The sequence below is a fragment of the Canis lupus genome, chromosome 23 (assembly GCF_011100685.1).
Source record: "Canis lupus familiaris isolate Mischka breed German Shepherd chromosome 23, alternate assembly UU_Cfam_GSD_1.0, whole genome shotgun sequence".
In the NCBI taxonomy this organism is placed as follows: Eukaryota; Metazoa; Chordata; class Mammalia; order Carnivora; family Canidae; genus Canis; species Canis lupus.
In genome coordinates this window covers 14364939-14386431 of record NC_049244.1, presented here as the reverse complement: position 1 = coordinate 14386431, position 21493 = coordinate 14364939, and the positions used below count along the sequence as shown (strand labels likewise).

At 36.3% G+C, this 21493-nt stretch overlaps 1 long non-coding RNA gene across 1 annotated transcript; it reads left to right on the top strand.

Annotated features, from left to right (window-relative positions):
• The first annotated feature begins 720 nt into the window (after positions 1-720).
• LOC111091844 lies at positions 721-19710 on the top strand. Its single transcript, XR_005376702.1, has 5 exons — positions 721-768; positions 5697-5756; positions 12511-12723; positions 15204-15281; positions 19270-19710. It is a non-coding gene; the product is annotated as an uncharacterized LOC111091844 (long non-coding RNA).
• Positions 19711-21493: the final 1783 nt, after the last annotated feature.

Sequence of the window (21493 nt, the reverse complement as noted above, 5' to 3'; positions counted from 1 at the left end):
GCAGGATGTGGCAGGGCCAAACTATGATGCGTTGTCTACAGAGGCTGAATCCTTTGCCTCCCATTTGACAAACTTTGTTTTATTACAGCATTTAAGTTATGGAAGGAGGAATCAGTATTATTACCCTAACAAAATCAACAATAATTCCCGGGGTCCTTTAATTCTTGGTGCATAATTAATTTAAACAACTGTCTCAAAAACCTACTCTTTTAGAGTTGGTTTGTTTGAACCTGAATCTAAACAAATCAATGCTTTGTAATTTGCTTAAGTCACTTAAGCCTTGTTAATCTAATGAGTTAACTTTCTCACATTTTTTTCATGATATTTACTTGTTGTAAAGATTGAATTCAAAGATTTTTAAATCTAACTGCTAAATAGACAAGATTGGTTTATAATTTCTTTTTGGAGTTTATTGAGGTTTTCTTTACTAACCAAACAGGGTCATTCTTTGCAAATGATTAATAGACCCTGGAAAAAGAAGGCTTATTTTATATTTGGATGGTTATGTTAACACTTTTACAGTCCTGTGAGCCTAGTACCTGCAGGATATGTTCACTAAGGAGAAGTTGCACTTCAGTATTGATAAGGGAATCCAAAGTTACCCATCATTAGCCCCATCTATGTGCTGAACAAGTATTCTTTTGTCAAGAACATGAAGCTAATTGTCACCAAGTTCTTAGTGTCATGGAATTCCATGATTTTCATCAGAATTCTGTAGAATGCACTTAATATGACTCCATCAGTATGGGGCAAGCCCAGAAGGAAGAGGTATAAAATGATAAGACTGAGTTCTTTTCTCATATTTTTCCACAAATAATTATAAGGAGGATTGCTATGCAAATAGTAAGAAGAATAATCCCTTAGTACTAAAGGATCTCTTATAGTGATTGGCAGACAATATAAACTCCTGCCAAAGCCCTACTGTGTGACATTCTTAGGCAAGCCTAATAATTACTACTAATAGCCAGTGTTTCAGGCCATCATCAGCTAAGCCAGCAGCTTATTATTCTAGTTTCCCCTGCTAGCCCATCCACAAGCCACTGTGCAACATCCATTGACATAGAGGTGCATACTCCTCCTCTCAACCTGGCACCTAAATCTAGGCCCTCCCAGGTGAAGGCACATTTATCAAACCCAGATCATGTTCACCAGTCTTGAAAGTTTCATGGAGCAAACACTTCTCTGAGGCATTTGACTATATTGAGTCAGCTTAAATTTACATTCAGATATTAGTAATAGAAACCAAAAATTTCAGTGGCTTTGAAAAGATTAAAGTTTTATTTTTTCCATGTAAAATAACTCTGAACTAAATTGGCAGGACAGCTATGTTAGCTTCAGGGTACCATTACTGGCCAGGATCCTTCTATTTTCTATCTTTTTTTTTTTTTTCCGCTTTTCTGTCATTTTCCAAGGTTTTGGAGCACTGTTGGTTCTAAAATTTCTGGAGTTCTTCTTTTCCTTTCAATTCCTACTTACAAACCAGCCAGTTATTTTTCTGAGTTTATCTCTTTATTATGAAATTCAGTCATTAGCACCAAGTCAGGCTACTAATATTCTGTACACCAACTTCTTCACTTAATACCACAAGCTCATTTAGCTTCTTATCTGCCATCCAAATTGTTGGTTTCCATTTGTACAGAACATTTTTTTCCATCCCTTCACTTCCAGTCAGTGTGTGTTCATATAACTGAAGTGTATTTCTATTAGCAGCGTATAGGTGGGTCTTGTTTTTTATCCATTACCCCACTCTATGTCTTTTGATTGGAGAATTTAGTCCATTTACATTTAAAGTGATATTATTGCTAGGTATGCACTTACTTCCATTTTGTTAAATGTTTGCTGGTTATTCTGTAGTTCCTCTTTGTTCCCTTCTTCTTCTTTTGCTCTCTTATCTTATGATTTGATGACTTTCTTTTGTATTATGTTTACAATCTTTCCAATTATCTTTTATGTATCCACTGTAGGCTTTTACTTTGTGGCTACCATGATGCTCGCATATAACAGTCTATGTTTGCAATAGTTATTTTAAGTTGATAACAACTTAAATTTGAATGCTTTCTAAAACTATATTTTTACTCTCCACAATCCCATATTTTATGTTTTTGTTATTGCATTTTGTGTCTTTTTATGTTTTATATCCTTTAATTATTGTAGTTAATTTTTAACACTTTTGTATTTGAACATTCATAGTAGCTTTATAAGTGATTAATCCACTACCTTTACACTTACATATGCTTTCTTGTCATTAATTAGTACCCTCTCTTTTGAGTTTAAAGAAGTCCCTGTTACATTTCTTGTAAGACTGGTTTAGTAGTGATAAACTCCTTTAGCTTTTGCTGTCCTGGAAAACTCCTTATCTTTCCTTCCATTCTAAATAATAACCTTGCTGGGTAGAGTATTCTTGGTTGGAAATTTTTCCCTTTTAGCTCTTTGAATATATTATGCCAGCTGCTTCTGGCCTGCAATGTTTCTGCTGAAAAATCTGCTGCTGGTCTTGTGGGGGAATCCCTCATATGTAAAAAGTTGTTTTTCTCTTGCTATTTTAAAAATTCTCTAATTTATGGGGCATGTGGGTGGCTCAGTCAGTTAAGCATCTAACTCTTGATTTCAGCTCAGGTCATGTCTTATGTGTCATGGGATCAAGCGCTGTGTGGGACTCCATGTTCAGCTGTGAGTCTGCTAGAGATTCTCTCTCTCTCCTTCTCCTTCTCCCTCTCCTCCCACTCATTCTCCCTCTTTCTCTTTCTCTAAAATAAGTAAATAAATCTTTTTAAAAATAAAATATTAAAGTTCTGTCAATTACAACATTTTTAAAAAAAGATTTTATTTATTCACAAGAGACACCGAGAGAGAGAAAGAGAGACAGAGACACAGGCAGAGGGAGAAGCAGGCTCCATGCTTCTATAGAGCCTGATGTGGGACTCGATCCCAGGTCTCCAGGATCAGGCCCTGGGCTGAAGGTGGCACTTCCCCTAGCCACCTGGGCTGCCCCAATTACAACATTTTAATTATATGTCTTGTTGTGAAACTCTTTGGGTTCATCTTGTCTGTTTGGCACTCTGTGTGCTTCCTAAATCTGGATGTCTATTTCTTTCTACAGGTTAGGGAAGTTTTCATGCACTATTTCTTCAAATTTTTTCTGCTCCTTTTTCTCTCTCTAATCTTTTTAGGACTGTTATATTATGAATATTATTCTGCTTGATGTTGTCCCATACATCCCATAAGCTACCTTCATTTTAAAAATTCTTTTATAGGGATCCCTGGGTGGCTCAGCAGTTTGGCACCTGCCTTTGGCCCAGGATGCGATCCTGGGGTCCCGGGATCGAGTCCCGCATTGGCCTCCCGGCATGGAGCCTGCTTCTCCCTCTGCCTGTGTCTCTGTCTCTCTCTCTCTCTGTCTATCATAAATAAATAAATAAATCTTAAAAAAAATTCTTTTATATGTGCTGATCTGTTTGGGTGAGTTCAATTGCTCTGCCTTCTAGCTCCTGGTCATTTCTTCTGCTTCATCTTGTCTGCTGTTGAACCCGTTTAATGTACTTTTTCTATCTCCTTGTTGAAGTTTTTACTGTGTTTATCCATTCTTTCTCTAAGTTCACTGAGCACCTTGATGACTATTATTTTGTACTCTTTATCAGGTAGATCACTTATGTTCATTTCCTGAGGGTTTTTTCCTGAGGTTTTATCTTATTCTTGTGTCTGGAACATATTCTTCTATTTCCTCACTTTTCTTGACCTCTGTGTTTGTTTCTCTGTATTAGGAAAAACAGCTATCTCTCAGTATTGAGTGAGTGGCCTTATGTAGGAGATGAAACTTGTCATTCAACCTTGCTCTAGCTCTTGGTTGCCTCTTCCAACTTTTGAATACCTAAGTAGCTTGATTTATTCTTGATAGTTTCCGGTTGTTGACCTGTCAGGGTTCCAAAGGATGGGATCTCAGTCAGTTCCTAGTATCAGAATGATTGGAAGCCAGACCCCTGGACCACAGCTTTTAATATGTGCAGGAGGATCTAGGGGTTTGTGTCCAGAGCAGGCATTCCAACTCTTGGGATCTGCCCTGGAGAGATGAGCCTCCAAAGTGTCTAACTTTGAAAAACAGTGGGTTTCTATCTGAGAGATCCAAAGGGTGGTGATGAAAGTGAAATACCAGTCTAGGATCCTAGTAAGGATCGTAGATCCTTACAATTGCAGTTGTAAAACTTGCGTCCTCCAGAACAAATGATCTGGAGGTGTTCTTAGACAGCAGTTGCAAAAATCAGGGCTGCAGACATCTGTACATGTTTCTTTCTAGGTACTGGTTAGTTGTAGCAAGATTAGAAAGTGGAGGGGCAATGCATGCCTGCCAGCTCTAGCAGTGTAGCAGAAGTCTATAGAAAATGCATACACCTACCAGCACCAGCAAGGTTAAGAGAGAGTGTAGAAATGATGCCCACCAGTACTCCTGTTCCAGAGAGTAGAGCTGTACCCCCCTGGCAGTTTAAGATTAGCAAATGAATCTTCTTCATAAATAGTCTAGGCAATTTTCAAATTGCTGTTTTGCACTGAGTTCCTGGACAAGTGAGTGTGCATGCAAGCCCTTTAAGACTGGTATTTCACTTTCATCACCGTCCTTTGGATATATCAGATATAAACCCACTGTTTTTCAAAGTTAGACACTTTGGAGGCTCATCTCTCCAGGGCAGATCCCAAGAGTTGGAATGCCTGCTGTGGGCGCAAACCCCTAGATCCTCAGGAATACACTCCTGTTTTGTGATATCCCTCTCAATTGTGGGCTACCATGCAGGGGATGGGGTTAGGGGCAAGACTTTATCTCTGCTTCTTCTATCTGTTTCTATGTTGCCATTTTATCTTTTGCACATGGAAAAACCAGCTGTTCAGCCCATTTTCAGGTCTTTTTCAGAAAGAACAGTTTCATATGTAGCTATTTATTTGATATGTCCATGGGAGGGGAGTTCAGGATCTTTCCATGCTGCCATCTTAGATCATGCCTTCCAAACTACTGCTTATAATTTCATTAAATGTTTTGCTACTGCATGAATTGGATGTCATCTTTATGGCCTCAGTAACAGTTTCCTTGTCATTCTCTACCCAGACACAAAGTTGATACTAAATATATTGTTTTTCCTTTCAACAGCTTACTTTTAGATACTTTTATAAAAAGTAACCTCAAAGTTTTTGAGGCTTATAATCAAGAATTATTTTTATTTATCATTCTAACCATGCTGAAGCCCAGCTGCATATTTTCTCATCTCAGGGCCCAGATTAGATGAGCAGTTCCTATCCAGAATGTTACTAGGTACAAGGTGGAAGGAAAAAATGTGATAACTCATAAATCATTTCCTAATAAATTGAACACATTATTTCTGCTCACATTTCATTGGCCAAATCCTCTTGTCAATGGGGTAGAGAAATATATCCTCCCAGAAAAGACGAAAATGATGCATTCCATATCCAAGCTTAGAGTCAATGCCTCAGGATATATAATCATTTCACATGGAGAGTAAAGCAGATATAGTGAGCCCACTATGAATATTTGCTTAGTGGTTGCTATTTTAGTACAAATCAGCCCTATATCCAGTGGTCAGCATGGAGCCTTCCTTGTCCATGTTTATAAAATACCGGGGAATTAAAGCCTCTTCCCACTGCTCCCACGGGTAACTTCAACCAATAAATACTCCAGATCTCTCATCTCTCAGGGCAACTCTGAAGTTTATGGTCTACACTGGGATAAGATTGAGCTCCAGTTGTTCTCAATGGTAAGTTGCTTTATACCATGCCCTTTGTTGGCATCTGTCCATTTTATGTCTTGCTTTTCATCTCCATATTAGTATTTCCTGTGATCACTTCCCAAATAAGCTACTTGCACTTAAGTCCTTACTTCAGGGTCTCCTTCTGAAAATCCAAACTAAGATGGAAGGGCAGAAAATATTTAGAGCAATGATACAATCTGCCACAAAGAGAAGAATGCCTTTGGGCGGTAATTAGTAGTCTCTGCCAAAAATTCCAACACAAGGAGGGATCCACCCATCTTCTCTATGCTTCTGTCCTCAAATCTGTTCATCTCTTGGTCAGACCAGAAATATTGTTTCCCAGAAGGGATAAAGACTCCTGTAAAAGATTATTTTCTTCCACTTCTGGACCACAGGAAGCAGGAGCAATCATTTACTCTAAACAGACTCTACCACCCTGTCTTTCATAGGGCCTCAGGATGTTTATTCAGGAATTCCCTTTATAGGCACGTATGCTCCCTTCCCACAGCACTGATACCATCTATACCACATGGGGATGGTGAGAGCAGGTGCACCCAAGTCCTTTTTTGTGACTCTCCATCTCCTATTTCCTTCCCTGCCCCAAAGCACACTTTCCCTACAAAAGCCACCTTGTCAGTGTTATCCTGCATGAAATAAACCTAACACATATATACAGCATTTTATGCATGCATGCACACATACCAACTAAGCAGAGACATGACAATTTTGGGCCAAAAAAAAAAAAAAAACCCTCAGAAAATGATTTAAAAATTATCTTTCTAGATACTCTCTACCTCTTTCCTTCTCTCTCTCTCTCTCTCTCTCTCTCTCTCTCCCACATCTATCCCAAGGGAGGATTAGTTGAGATTAGTTGAGTGTAATAAGTCATAAATCAGTATCTTCTGTTACAATATAAAATACAACTGAATTTGCTCTTTTAGCATAAATTGTTTTCTTTTCTTCAGGGAGAAAGTGAATAGAAAGATATTTTAAAAAGGAAAACAAGTAGAACTAAAAACTTCTTATTACATACTGCTCAGAAACCAGGACTTAATTATAAAAATATTTTAAAACCCATTAACTAAAAGGGATGGGTGTGGCTCATCATTGCGAAAGTTAGAAATTGAACAATGCCTTAGGATAAGAAGAATCTCATGGGAACAATGGCTGGAAAGCAGAACCTGTATCACTGCCCTGACTGCATAAAGGCCTGAGCTGGTGTGGCCATTATGAAATGAGAGAGAGATAGAGTAATCTTCCTTTCTAATGAATATACATGCTTCTACATCCAAAGAAAAATATTTTCTCACATTTTTTGGGTAATATTTTAATTGTCTTATATTTTCCCCTCCCTGTATCCTGAGTATCTTCCTTTCCCTGTGACCTCTTGTCATTGAAGCAACTTCTGATCCAATGTTAATTTCTCAGGCCTTGGGCCCTACTCGGGGAAGGCCCAAGGATTCATGCCCCTCCAATAGAGATCAAGCTCAGAGGAGAAGTGGGGAACCTGTACTTCCAATTGCTTATGATTCTTGATGAAGCCAGAGCCAGTTATTATTTCTTCGAAGAGACATCCTCAGAGGAGAGATATGAAGGCAGCGACACGAAAGACATCGGTGGACAGATGACACTGACTAGGGCTGCTGACAGAATCTAAATGATGAAAACTATCACTTCCCTTACACAGGCTGCCTGTGTTTAGGAGTCTAAGAGACATAAAACTAATAACTAAAAAATGGGTGGTATGACATAAGATTTGCAAATTTCTAACTTTATTGAGTGAAGACATTTAGAAAAAAAAACAACCTACAGGGGGATCTGGGTGGCTCAGTTGGTTAAACATCTGACTCTTGATTTTGGCTCAGGTCATAATCTCAGGGTCATGCTATGACCTGAGCCGTGTTGGGGTCCATGCTCAGTGTGGAATCTGTTTGAGTTTCTCTCTCTTGCTTCCTCTGTACCTCCTTGCCCTCACTGTTGCTCTCCTTCAAAACAACAACAACAAACAACCTACAAACAAATAGCACTTATGAGTGTCACTATTTTAAAAAGAAAGGAAATTTGAATCCCCCCTTCCTAATAGCTATATATTGGTTTATGAGAACTTATCAGTATGGTCCTTATTCTCCTCCACATTAATATCCCTAGGCTAGTGAGAACTCTGTGCTGGTACCACTCTATTCTGAAAGTTGACCTTCAGGATTCCTCTTGAGGAGCTTTGGTCTCCTTGACAAAGTTTGTGACTAGCTTCAAATGTCATACCATTCAGCACTGAGCCTTTGGTTCATACCTGAACTGCACAATTTTTTTTAAGAAGCGAAATAATTTGGCAAGGGGGTCTCCTGATAGCTTTTTAAAAATTCATATTCTAATGACAACTCAGGTAATTCTTGAATTCTTTGTTGATAGGTGTCTGCATATGGGTGTACAAGAATGAATTAAAACAAATTCACTGGTTAGAGTGTTTTATTATTCACAATTATCATTCAGATGAACTTTGGGGCCATATTTCTTTTTTTTTTTTAAAGATTTTAATTATTTATTCATAAGAGATGTAGACAGAGGCTGAGACACAGGCAGAGGAAGAGGTAGGCTTCCCATGGGGACCCCGATGTGGGACTCCATCCCAGGACCCCAGGACCACTGCCTGAGCCAAAGGCAGATGCTCAACCACTGAGCTACCCAGGTACCCCTGGGGCAATATTTTTGAAGGTATCCATCCCTCTCTCTGCTAAGATGTTGGTGCAAATCTTTTGAAGAATCTTGTGCCCTTGGACAACATGTAAGGAGCCATCTTACTGGCTATGTACCATCTCGGAACTCCTATTATGTGGAATGGAAAATAAGCTTCTACCTTTTATTTTTTAAGTTTAAAGACAACTGAAACCCAACTTAAACACTTTAAGCTTCCTGAACTCTTAATTCAGAGAGCAATTGCAGGATTTTTAGAAAGGTAAAAAACTATAAAACTCATAAAAACACATGGCATGTTCTCAGAGTTATTTCATTGTGATAAATGTTTTCATTATTAAATAAGAAAAATAACAAATGAGAAAAGAATTCAATAAGTTTTATGAGAACAATAAAATAAACTTAATAAAATGGAAGGAATTAATAATGAAGAATAAAAGAAACTTAATAAAATGGAGGGAATTAATAAAGTTAAAAGCAGAAAATAAATAATTACACTGAAAGAAATAGACTGCATAAATCAAAGAACAAGTTCTTGAGGAAAACAATGAATTCTTCTAGCAAGTGTAATCTCAAAAAGAAATTGAAAAGCATAAATTCACAAGATCAACTTTAAAAATATGATGTAACCAGAGAAATGGATATTGCTTTCAAAGAATAAGAAAACAAAATATATTAACAATTCCTACACAAAACAGTACAAAATTGTACACAGATAAAATATGGAACAATAGCTATGGAAGAAATAGAAAATGTTCCAAAGAATAAGCTTCATAAAAAAAAAGATTTAGGCTCAGACATGGTTTTATAGATTAGTTATTTCAAAGTATTAAGCAACAGAAAATTCTCATATTATGCCACCTTTTTCCGTCACTGAAAATGATGGAAAACTTCACAGCTCATATTATGTAATAAGTCTAATGTGGAGACCACAATCTAACAGATAAAACCAACACACAAAGTTTTAAAAAAAAAAGTAAAATATAAAATAAAAACAAATTACATGTGATATTTCACAATATATTTATGTGTGATTTTTTTCTCTAAATGCTACATTTCAATAGAAGTTACCAGGTAAAAACATAAATCTCACTTATCGATATAAATTCTAAGCTCTTGAATGATAGATAAATTCAGTGATATATCGAGAGCGAGTAGGACATAATCTAAAAATCTTATCCTTGTATTATGATCTCTCAGTAAAAGACAAGATATAATTGGTTACATCAAATGAAAAACCATGTAATAAGTTAAAAAGTCATTCAGTGAATATCAATACATTCCACAAAAAATCTTGAACTACAAATATAAGGCATATTATCATGGTTAAAAAATAATCTAAGACCAGCTTAGAGTATAAGAACAAAATCCAAGAAACATTCCCATTAAAATAAGGAAAGAGACTAAGATTTGAACTATTGCCACCACCTTTTCTTAAACCTTTTGTCTTGAAAGATTCAACCAATAATACAGAACAAGAAGTATAAATAAGATGTTTAACAATTGCAAAGGAGGAGATACAATTATTAGTAATAGGTACTATCATTGACTAGAAAAATGAAAAGAATCAGCTGGAAAATCTTACACAACTAATAAAATGTCCAGAGACAAAGTAATTATGTAAAAACCAATAGCTACAGTGGAAAAATGACTACTTCCACAACAGAAAACAAAGCATTTAATACCCAGGAATAAACTCAATAGAAAAAAACACACAAAATAATTTTATAAGAAAAAATATGTTGCTACACACATGGAATGAAAATAAGTTCTCATCAAATAAATTTAAAAATTAATACAAAGCTTTTTTTAAAATCTCAAGGTATTTTCATTTTAAAAAAGTAGAAAATTGATGATATAAGTTCATTCTAAGATTTTCTTTTTCTATTCTTTTGCTTTAATTTTACTTTAATGAAAGTTCATTTGGGGGCACCTGGGCAGTTCAATTGGTTAAGCATCTGCCTTCAGCTCAGGACATGATCCCGGTGTCCTCTGACTGAGCCCCACATTGGGCTCCCTGCTCAGCAGGGAGTCTGCTTCTCCCTCTTCCTTTGCCTCTTCTCCATTGCTCATGCTCTGTCTCTCATAAATAAATAAATAAATAAATAAATAAATAAATAAATAAATAAATAAATAAAATCTTTTTAAAAAGTTCATTTTGAAAAATATGGGGATGATACTTGCCAAGAATATTTTAAATAAAAATATATTGAAAAGGAACTTCCCAGGGCACCTGGGTGGCTCAGTTGGTTGAATGTCTGACTCTTGGTTTCGGCTCAGGTCATATCTCAGGATGGTAAGATAGAGTCCTACGTTGGGCTCCGCACTGGGCATGGAGTCACTTTAAGATTCTCTCTCTCCCTCTCCCTCTCCCTCTGCCTTCTCTTTCTCTCTCTCTCTCTCGCCCTTCTCTCTCTCTCTCTCTCTCTCTCTCTCTCTGTCTCCCTCCCTCTATAAAAAAAGGAACTTCCTAAGCAAACATGGAAATACATATATAAGACAATAATTAAAACTGTGGTATTAAAGTGGAAATAAGGATATCAAAGGAAAATGATTTAAATCCCAGACCAAAAACAAAAAACAAAAAAACAACCTTTTTCTATAATAGTAGACTTTTGAAGGTGACATTTGACACTGACCAATATTAATGGGACCATTGGTTAACAACTGGACAATTCAGATACCCACATGAATGGGGAGTGTGCGGATGACTGGACCAGGTATACCAGCCACAAAAAAACATTAAACCAACCACACCACCACCATCACATACAACATGGTGCACACGCATGCATACACATGCACACACATATCTCAACATGATGTTTATAATCCTCTTCTTCCTGGAAAAGGAAGAGGTGAAGGGCAGAGTGTGATTATACTTGTGGATTTACTAGAAAATCATTGAATTGAACTGTGAGAAACTTACAGTTGGGTAGATTTGATTGTCTGCTGCTGGGTCAGCTTGAGGCTAAAAGTCAGAAATTAAATTGAAATAGAAATAAATTCTATTTTTACATGCCTAAGTCTGTGACTGAGAAATTCATGCTTATTAAACCTTAATCAAATCAGAGCTATCCTTGCTTGGCAACACTTGATAGCTTCCCAGTTGTGCTTCAAATGAAATCCAAACTCTGGGAAGAGAAGACACCGTATGTTCCCTTCCTTGATTAAATCTCTCAGCTCATTTCTTGTCCCCCTCCTTTGCTCCCACAATATTCCAGCAGCACAGACTTTCTTTTGAACAGAGCAAGATCTCTCCTGTCTAAAGCCTTTTTACTTGCTAGGCCCTTTGTGTAGACGGCTGTTCCTTTGCTTGAAATGAATTTCTTAGTTTATTTTTTTAACTTCCTTCTTTTGTTCTTTAATTCTCAACTCCCATAGCATATCCTCAGAAATGCTCTCTCTGATTTTCCTAACTGAAATAGTTATTTTTAAAATTATATCCTTATATGTATTTTCTTCATAATGCTTTGTAAATCAAATTCTCTGTTTATCTTCTTTACTTGTTCATTGTTTTTCTCAACAAATGTGAAATTCCTGAGGGCTGGGATATCGTTTGCTTCATTCATTCATTTATTGTGAATCCCTATTTCTTAGTATGGTACCTGGGACATAAAACACATTCAATGAAGCACTTTTTTTTATTGAATAAATTACTCAGTCATTTAAAATCATATTATGGAAGACTACATGTAGACAAAGGAAAATGTTCATAATATATTAAGTGAAAAAAGCATATTAAAAACAGATAACCTCCAGGTATATACTAACCTATGGCAAAAGAAAATTTTGAGCCATGGATGGAAATGTACCTAGCACAGCAGAATCTTATCTCTAAAAAACAACACTAAAATAGCCTTGTAAAACTCACATTTACCTCTTCTCTGAAGATTTTCTCATAGATCACTTCTATTTCCTCTTTTAAACCTTACTAAATTTTCCAATTTTTTTGAGTCTATACATACATAATCTTTAAAGTATTACATATTTCAAATATAAGTAATTATTTGACAGCATAGTATTGTTTTCAGAGTCTTTTCTCCTTTATCTTTTCATCCTTTCTTAGTTGTACCCAAAGAAGATATTGTCATGGAAACAGCAAACCTGAAATAAAATCCATCTACCAACTAATGAGCATGTGATTTGGAGCAAGTCACTCTAGCCTTCTGAACATCCACTTCCTTACATAATGGCTATAGTGTTAAATGGATAAAATGAAAACTACCTCCAAGAAGATGGTATAAAAGGGCCTTCGAGGGAAAGAACTGGGAAAAGACAGGTTGAGTAACTGGCCGCCTACTTTCCATTTCCCTTCCTCATTTGCTTTTACAAATTGTTCTTTTCCCTTTCTTCCTCCTAACTGATCCACATCCCATCAATTCTGGGACTGTATCAGAAGAGTCTTCTGGATAGGGAAGGCTGGCTCTTTTTTTTTGAAGATATTCATCTGCTCAATAAAAAAGGGAATAGACTGGCAGAGTCAGACAAACGCAGTCTTTAGGATACTCAGTGGGTTCTGTTTCTAAATTTCCACCATTTTTTTCTTTCTCTCACTGTTTCCTTTTGAGCTTTGAAATTCTTGGTACCAAGGCAGTTGGAAAATGACAACCTTGAGGCTAGAGTTTGAAAAGCTTGGAGAAAGAAAAATTATCATGTAAATATTATTCTACATTGCCTTTTCCTAGACAAAGGGGTCAGACACTTTAAAATGCAAAATGCAAAGTATGTTTGGCATATCCTGGAATTGGGGGGTGGGAACTTCAGATCTAATTCCAAACAGGAAAAAAAAAGTTTGAATTTATTTTCTAACTGACTGAGGAGAGATTTAAATGTTGAAATGTTACAATTTCATTGGCTTCTCTCAGCAGCACCAGGCATTTCCATTCCACTTGGGAAGAACAAAATGAGGCAAACAATCCAAGATTAAATGAAAACAGGTGGGGTAGAGGATGCATTTACGCTTTACCACCTGGAATAGGAATATTCGCCTCTTGTGGTTTTATAGGCTTGGGGGCTATTGAAGAAATAGCACCTTCTATAAATTGAATCAACGCTCATTAAACTCATTGGGAGAAATTTAGTTAGGAAAACAGCCTAGATGGAAAACAAGCCCTTTGTTTTTATTGGATTTTACAATAGGGAGCACTCTACAATAAGGAGCTTTTAAACATGAAGGCGGGAAGGGGCTAACTATAGACATTACCCTGGTGTGGGGTTGCATCTGGCAGGACATTAAGCTTCTCTAGAAAGAAGAACATACTTACAGCAGAGACAGAGGTTAGAGAACTATTTTATCTTCCACAGACCCCAAATAATAACCTTAATGTGACTCTCTCACCATTATGTCTCCTCACCCCCAGCAGTAATTCTGCATCCCTGGCCGATGCTTCTACAGTTTCTTAAGTTCTCAGTTGTTTTTTTTCCCCAAATATTTCACTCTCCACAAACTAATGATGCTAAGGTTACTGCCCTGCGTTCAGAAGCAACAGATTATTATATAATCATAACTGTGCCTAGCACAGCAGAATCCCACCTGTAAAAAGCAACACTCAAAGAGCCACGCAAATCTCGCAGTTATCCTCTTCTCATTAGAGATTGCTGTTCTAGGTCTGTAAAATTCTTCCAGGGTAAAGAAGTCCCTCTTCCAGAGCTCACTTTAAACTGGTTTCAATTTATCAAGCATGTAAGCATGACGCAGGCTCCAGGACCTATGCTAAGTACTGCACATAATGTAAAGAAGGTAGAGGGAATAGGAAACTCCTAGCTTCTTTCTGGGAGCTTTGTATCTTACCTTGTTGATACACCATTTACTGCTGGTTACCCTACATTATAGAGGACAGCAGATTTTATCAAGCTGTTAACATAAGATTCAATCCAGATATACGTAATTTGAAAGCCCATGGTTTCTCCACTCTCTTAAAGTTTGAGGTGACTCCGGAGGAATAAAAATTTATGGTAGGATCAGTCAAAATTGTATTCATCAGAAATATTCTTGGAAAAGGAAATACTGTAATTAATTTGAAAATGGGCTTTGATAAGCCCATCACTCTCACCCTGTTTCTGATGTTACCTTTAATTCTTGATGAAATGACAGGGCCATAAATGACCAGGAAAAGAATTTGTATCACTTCTAGAGGATGAGAGGAGAGAGAGTGAGCAGAAAACCTCCCTATATTCTGCTTCTTAAAAATTTGCCTTTCTAAGGTCTGACTGTGTTCAAAGTGTGATTAAGGTCAGATCATAGCAGGAAAGCCCCAAAACACCAGATGTATTTTATCTCACAAGGAATGCTCAGAATACCCAAATTGGAAGGATATTGCTGTGTCATCAGGAATTGAAGCAACCATGTCTCCATTACTTGTTAGAACAAAGTGTTGTCATACAACAGTCTGATAAGAAAAACTTCTGCAAAAGTCAATTCAGTACTTTCATTAAAAAAAAAAAAGTTATTTCACAGTGAATGTCAGACTTGGTTCGACACACTCTTTGGACAACACATTGAGAAGCCCCAGTCCAATACAGTTTAAAATCTCTACCCCAGAGCCAGTCTAGGCACTATTAGTTTACTATACTAGGTACACTGTTGGGTCTCCCATAATGCTGGTGCATTATATTATAATATGTGGCTTCAAGAAAGGCCAGAAACTTCTGTTTAATGATCAATCCTTGCATGATGGCAAAAGGAAAATGTATCATTTCTGTTTTTTACCCAAGAATCCCTGGAAAAATCACAATGTCTTGTTTTTGTTTTTTTCAAAGTCATGCCTTTCTGTGATGCAGTTTTCCAGGTAAATAATGAAGGTACAAGCAGACCAAGAGAGCTCGCCAAGTTGAAAGGTGAAGGTAATTCTAATTGTACCTAATCTTTATTGTTTCAGAGAGCAAATTGAGAAGCACTTAGTGTGAAACCATTTATCAGAATGAAGTCACTGCTCACTACTCAACAAAATTAAATGCACCAACATGATTTTTTTTCCTACCTAAGCAATGTAGTAGTCAATCATTAGCTATAACATGGTCCCTTTAGATAATTAAACTATATTTCCAGGACTTACGTGCTTATTTGAAGAGAAACAATGAAGTCTTTAATAACAGAATTTCATGCTTGAATTTTCACATCTTTGGAAGAAAAAAAAGCAAACGTTCTGGACTGGATGATGGAAATATCAAAGTTTCCTGGTAGATATTTTTTTTTTTTTTTTAAGAAAAGAGCATACTATCCATTTCTGTCCTCTAGATTGAGCATTGGTTCTCAGCAAAGCCATTTATACTTAACTAAGTAAGGACTCTACTCTCTCCCTTCTCAGCCAATTCAAGCAGATTACAAATGGCACCAGTCACAGACTCACAATGGGGGAGTGGGCATGCCAGAGATAGACACAGGGGTTATGGACTGAATTGTGCCCCACCCTTCCAAATTCATATGTTGTACCTCTAACCCCCAATGAAGCTGTATTTGAAGAGAGGGCCTTGAAGAAGGTAATCAAGGCTAAATGAGGTCATAAGAGTAGGGTCTTATTCCAATAGGACTGTTGTCTTTCTAAGAAGAGAGAGATACCAAGGAAAACCCAGGTGAAGACACAGCAAGAAGGTGCTATCTGCAAGCGAAGGAGAGAGGCCTCAGAAAAAAAAAAAAAAAAAAAAACAGAACAAAACAAAAACAAAAACAAAAAAACCCATAAAACCTGCCAACACCTTGATCTTGAACTTCTAGAGAACTCCAAGATTATGAGAAATAAATTCTGTTAAGCCACCGAACCTGTGATATTTTGTTATGGCAGTGTTAGCAGACTGATAAAATCAGACAAATAAGAATGTCGCTGAGTTCTAATATTGCTGAGTTTATGATTTTGTGGGGTTTTTTCTTTTTGAGTTTATGATTTTGAACTCAGTTTTCTTCCTCTAATTTACTTATTTATTCAACCAAAAGAAACACTTTACCAGATGCTAGGATCAGCATTGGGCACAGTCAGATATGTCCCTGCCCTCATGGAGCTCTGTTCTCCCTAAGGGACAGAAGATAAAAGATCAAACGAACAAGTATACAGTGTAATTTCAGATGATGCTAAGTGCTGAGTTGGGAATTAAACAGACTGAGATGATACAGGGCCTGGGGCAGGATCTGCTTTGGGAAATTCATCAGTAAGGCCTTTGTGAGGAGCGGTATTTGAGATGTATAGATGAGGCCAATCAAGTGAGAGGCCAGGAGGGATGTTTGCCAAGTAGAAGCAATAGTGATGGCAAAGTCCTAGTGATGGGAGCTGGTTTGGTTTTCTGGAGTCTGGAAGAAGGCCGGTGTGCCTGTAATATCATGAACAAAGGAAAGAATGATATGACATATGTCTGTAGGAGAGCTGGGGCCTAGACCATTACATTGTGTGTGAGTTAAAGCCCTAGGGGGCTCCATCATAGATAGTGGTCATTGATCCAAGACTGTACTTTCATCTTCCTCTCCTCCTTCATAATATATTGTATCCATGGGCTTCTGTGAGTCTACACCTGCCTTGCTTTTTTCTCACTCCACTGGTTGCCCCTTATAAATCACCTGTCTGGCCTTTCTTTTTTTCCATGAATAGCATAAATGTCAGAGGGCCTCATAGACTAGAGACACAGAGAGAAAGGCAGAGACAGAAGCAGAAGGAGAAGTAGGCTCCCTGCAGGGAGCCTGATGTGGGACTCGATCTCAGGACCCCAGGATCACACCCTGAGAGAAAAGCAGACGATCAACCACTGAACCACTCAGGTGCCCCTAAATAAAATCTTTTTAAGTAAAAGAATTCTAATTTGATACCAACATTAAAAGTCAAGAGATTTCATAAACAAATGTGAATTTCTGACATTCCTTGAAAAACCAGATGGTGTGTCAAGGCTGGTCTGTATTCCCGAAAGACCACCGTGGACTGAGTGGCGGTGACTGCCCAGCTAGATGGAGCAGGCAGGCAGGTGCCACCTTGCCGGAGTGCCCTTCAGGCTTGCTCCCGTCATTCTGCCTGCTGGGCACTGTGCTCTCTGAGCTTACTGCTCCTGCCTTGGGAGGAATTAATGAGTTTACTCCAACAAGAAAAGTTATGACCTTTAAGGAGAATCTTTTTACTCCACATTTTACTGAAATATAACACAATTAACAACAGTGCTAGAATCAGCAGAACTCAGTGAGTTCTCATTTGAATAACCACTGCCCAGAACAGGAAAGAGAATATTACAGCAATTCAAAATCCTCCTTCATACCTGCCCCTTCCTCACATCCCCCATCATTACCAACCAAAAAATACAACTCTTCTGAATTCCAACACTATAGATTCATTTTGTCTGGCTTTGCTCTTTTAAAAATGGGATACCAAAAAATAATAATAATAATAATAATAATAATTTAAATAAATAAATAAATAAAAATGGGATATCACTAATGTACTTTTTGTATATAGTTTCTTTAAGTCAATATAACAATTTTGAAATTCATTCATATTATTTCTTCATAGGAATCACTCATTTTCTCTGTTGTATAGTATTTTATTGTGTAAACAGATCACAATGTAGGAATTCTTCTCTATATGGCTTCCAGGTTGTAACACTTATTGGTAATGCTGCTATGGGCGCTATTTCACATGTACTTTGATGAATATATACAAGCTTCTTTTTTGGAAATCCACTTAAAACTGGAATTGCTATATGGGAGAGGAGGCATAAATATAGGCTTACTAGATAATACAAACAGTTTCCTAAAGTGATTGTATCAATTTACCCTTTCACTAGTGATATATGACATTCCCATTGTTCTATATTGTAATGACATTTAGTGTTCCAATTTATTTATTTAGTTTTAACTATTCTGTTTGATATATAATGAATGGCATCTCACTGGAGTTTTGATTCATATTTCTCTGATGACTAATGATATTGAGTAATTTTCATATGGCTATTAGCTATTTGGATATCTTTTTATTGGGAAATGCCTGTTCAAGACTTTTGTCCACTTTTAAATGGTGGATTATCTTTTTGTTTTTGATTAGTATATACTTTTTATATATTCTGAATAAATTTATTTTATTGAATATATGTTCTAAAACATATTCTCCCAATCTATGGTCTTTCAATACTATCCTTTGATAAACAGAAAATTTTAACTTTCATGGGGTTCAATGTATCCATCTCTTTATTATCTGCTTTTTTGATCCGTTTTAAATTTTATTTTTAAATTATCTTTTGCTAATTTATATTTACACCTATATCTGTATGAATATAATGCAATCATTCTTTGTATATTGATCTTGTAATCTACGAGTATAATAAATTATATTTATTTTCTATATACTCAATGATAATGTCTTTTCTTGTCTTACTGAGCATTCTAAGACTGATGAGACAATGCTGAGTAGAAGTTGTATTAGTTATCTGTCACTGCATAACAATTTGCCTCTACATTTAGTAGCTTAAACAATGAGTATTCATTATTTCCTAGGCCATGGAGGTGGATGAAACTTATCTAAGTACCTCTGGTTTAAGGTGTTTTATGAGACAGTGGTCAAAGCAGTAGGCAGAGGCCATGGTTTAACAGAAGAGCCCAGTGGAGAAGTGTGGAGGAGGTGATTCATTTCCAAGCTCACTCACATGTTAGTAGGCCCAGCTTCCTCACTACTGGGGCATCTCCACAGGGCTATGTCAAGTCATGGCAGGTGGCTTCTCCCATGGAGAGTGACATAAGAGAATGAGAGAGAATAAGAGCCAAGATGGAAGTGAGAGTTTTTTATAACTAATCTCAGAATAACATCTCATCATTTCTGTCATATTTTTTTTTCTTTTTTTTTTCTGTCATATTTCATTTCAGAGTACTGAATCAATAAGTCTACCCTTCACTCAAGGGGAGAGGATGACAATGACACAAAAGCAAGAATGCCAGGATTCAGGGATCACTTGGAGCCATGTTGGATGTTGCCTACCCCAGAAGTGGTGATAATGAGTTTTCCTTGCCTCTATCCTAAGATTATCACTACTTTCAATATTTCACCATTAAGTATGCTCGTTTATATATATTTTTTATCCTTTCTTTAGATTGAGAAAGTTCTCTTCTCAGAATCGCTAAAAAGTTGTTTTTTTATTCATGAATATGTATTGGATTTTATCAATGCTTTCTCTGCATCTACTGAGATAATTATATAATTTTCTCCTTTGTCTTCTTAATGTGAGAGTTTGAATTGATTTTTTAAATGTTAATTAGCCATGCTTTTCTGATATGAACCCAACATGGTTGTGATACTATATATTTTATGCATTGATGGGTTTTTGCAAATATTTTGTTTAGGGTTTCCTACCAATGTCACTTTAGGTAGTTTATTTTTCACACACACAAAAAAATGGTTCCTTCAATCTAAGGTTTAAAATATATTGGAATAATGTTCATAAAATTCTTTTATTATTTCTTTATTGTTTAGAGTACCTATAATGACGTTTGTCATTCATTATATTGTGATTTTTGTCAGGTGATTGATTTTTCACTACTTTTTTCTTTTTAATCTGTCAAACCAGAATTTTACCACTTTTAATAATATTTCCATATAACCAACTTTTGACTGTTGATCACATCCATTCTATCTTTGTTTTCTACTTTATACTTTCTTTGGATCTTATTTGTTCTTTTGTCTAATTATTTGAACTAGATACCTAGATCATTACCATTTAGCCTTTCTTAATTTCCAAGACTTCCTATCATGGCTTTAAATTCTTTAAGCAAGGCTTTGCTTACATTCTCAAAGTTTTGACATAAATATTTTCTTTTCCATTGAGCTTAAAATACTTTCTAATTTGTAGTATGATGTTTTGAACTATTGCTTATTTAAATTTATTTTTACATTTTCTATCATTTGAGGATTTCTACTTAGCATCCAATCAATTTTTTCTAGCTTAATTCCATCCTAGGCAGAGAACATAACTTGCTAGATTTTAATCTTCTCAAATTGGTTGAGACTGGCTTTACAGCACAGTTTATGATCACCTCACTGTGAACATTGCATTTATTGATTGCAGTGGTCAATTAGGTCACTTAAAAAATCAACTTTTTACTTTTACATTTGTTTGTCTGTTTATTAGTTCCTCGGAGGATTATAATATGCCTCTGCAGTTCTGAATTTTTTGAAAATTTTGTTAATTTTTGCTTTGTATACTTTGCTGCCTTCTTTTTGCATTACACATATTTAATATTGTTGAATTTTTCTGGTGGATTTTTTTTTAGGATTTTGTTTGGCCAGCTTTATTTAGGATACGATTCACATATAGAGCAATTCACCCACTTAAAATGTAAAATACAATAGCGTGGAAGTATATTCATGTATTTGCACAATGATTGCTACAATTGGTTTTAGAGCAGTTTTTCATCACTCCAAAAAGAAATTGCATTTATTTTAAATTCTGTGACTAATAATTTTGATACAAGGATCGCCTATGGGCCTATTTTTCTTTACTATTTTTTTTCCTTTTCAGTTTACCTTTATTTTGCCCTGTCTCCTGGTAAATCTGATAATTTTTAATCAATGCTGGGCATTGTACATGAACTACTGCAGCAGATTTGTACGTATCATGTTATTCATGCTATTTCTTCTCAGAGAAAAATTTATTTTCTTCTGAAATTCAGGTAGGTTAGGGGCCAAATCACCTCTATCCAACCAAGAAATAAGATGACTCAGCCTGAGTTTCTGTTGCAGTAAGGGTTAATCTACTTCTAATTTTTGCTTTGCTCATAAGACAAAGCCTCCTAAGATTCTCAAATGGGGTACTGGCATGTTCATCAGGAACCTCCTTTGAAGTGCCCTGAAATTCAGATTCTGTATCCCAGCATCATTAACTTCCTTAAAAAACCTGTGCTTAATTACCATTTAAGTTTCTAGCTGCTTCTCCCTGCTTCTTATGTATGCTTTCACTCCACGTAGCTTATGATGTTGCAAATGCTTTGAGGGTAAAACTTGCATAGAGTTTTAGAATCACTTCACTAGAGTTTCCTTTTCTCGGAGATGTACCCTCGAGTTCAGCTAAGTTAATAAATTTGAAATTTGAAATAA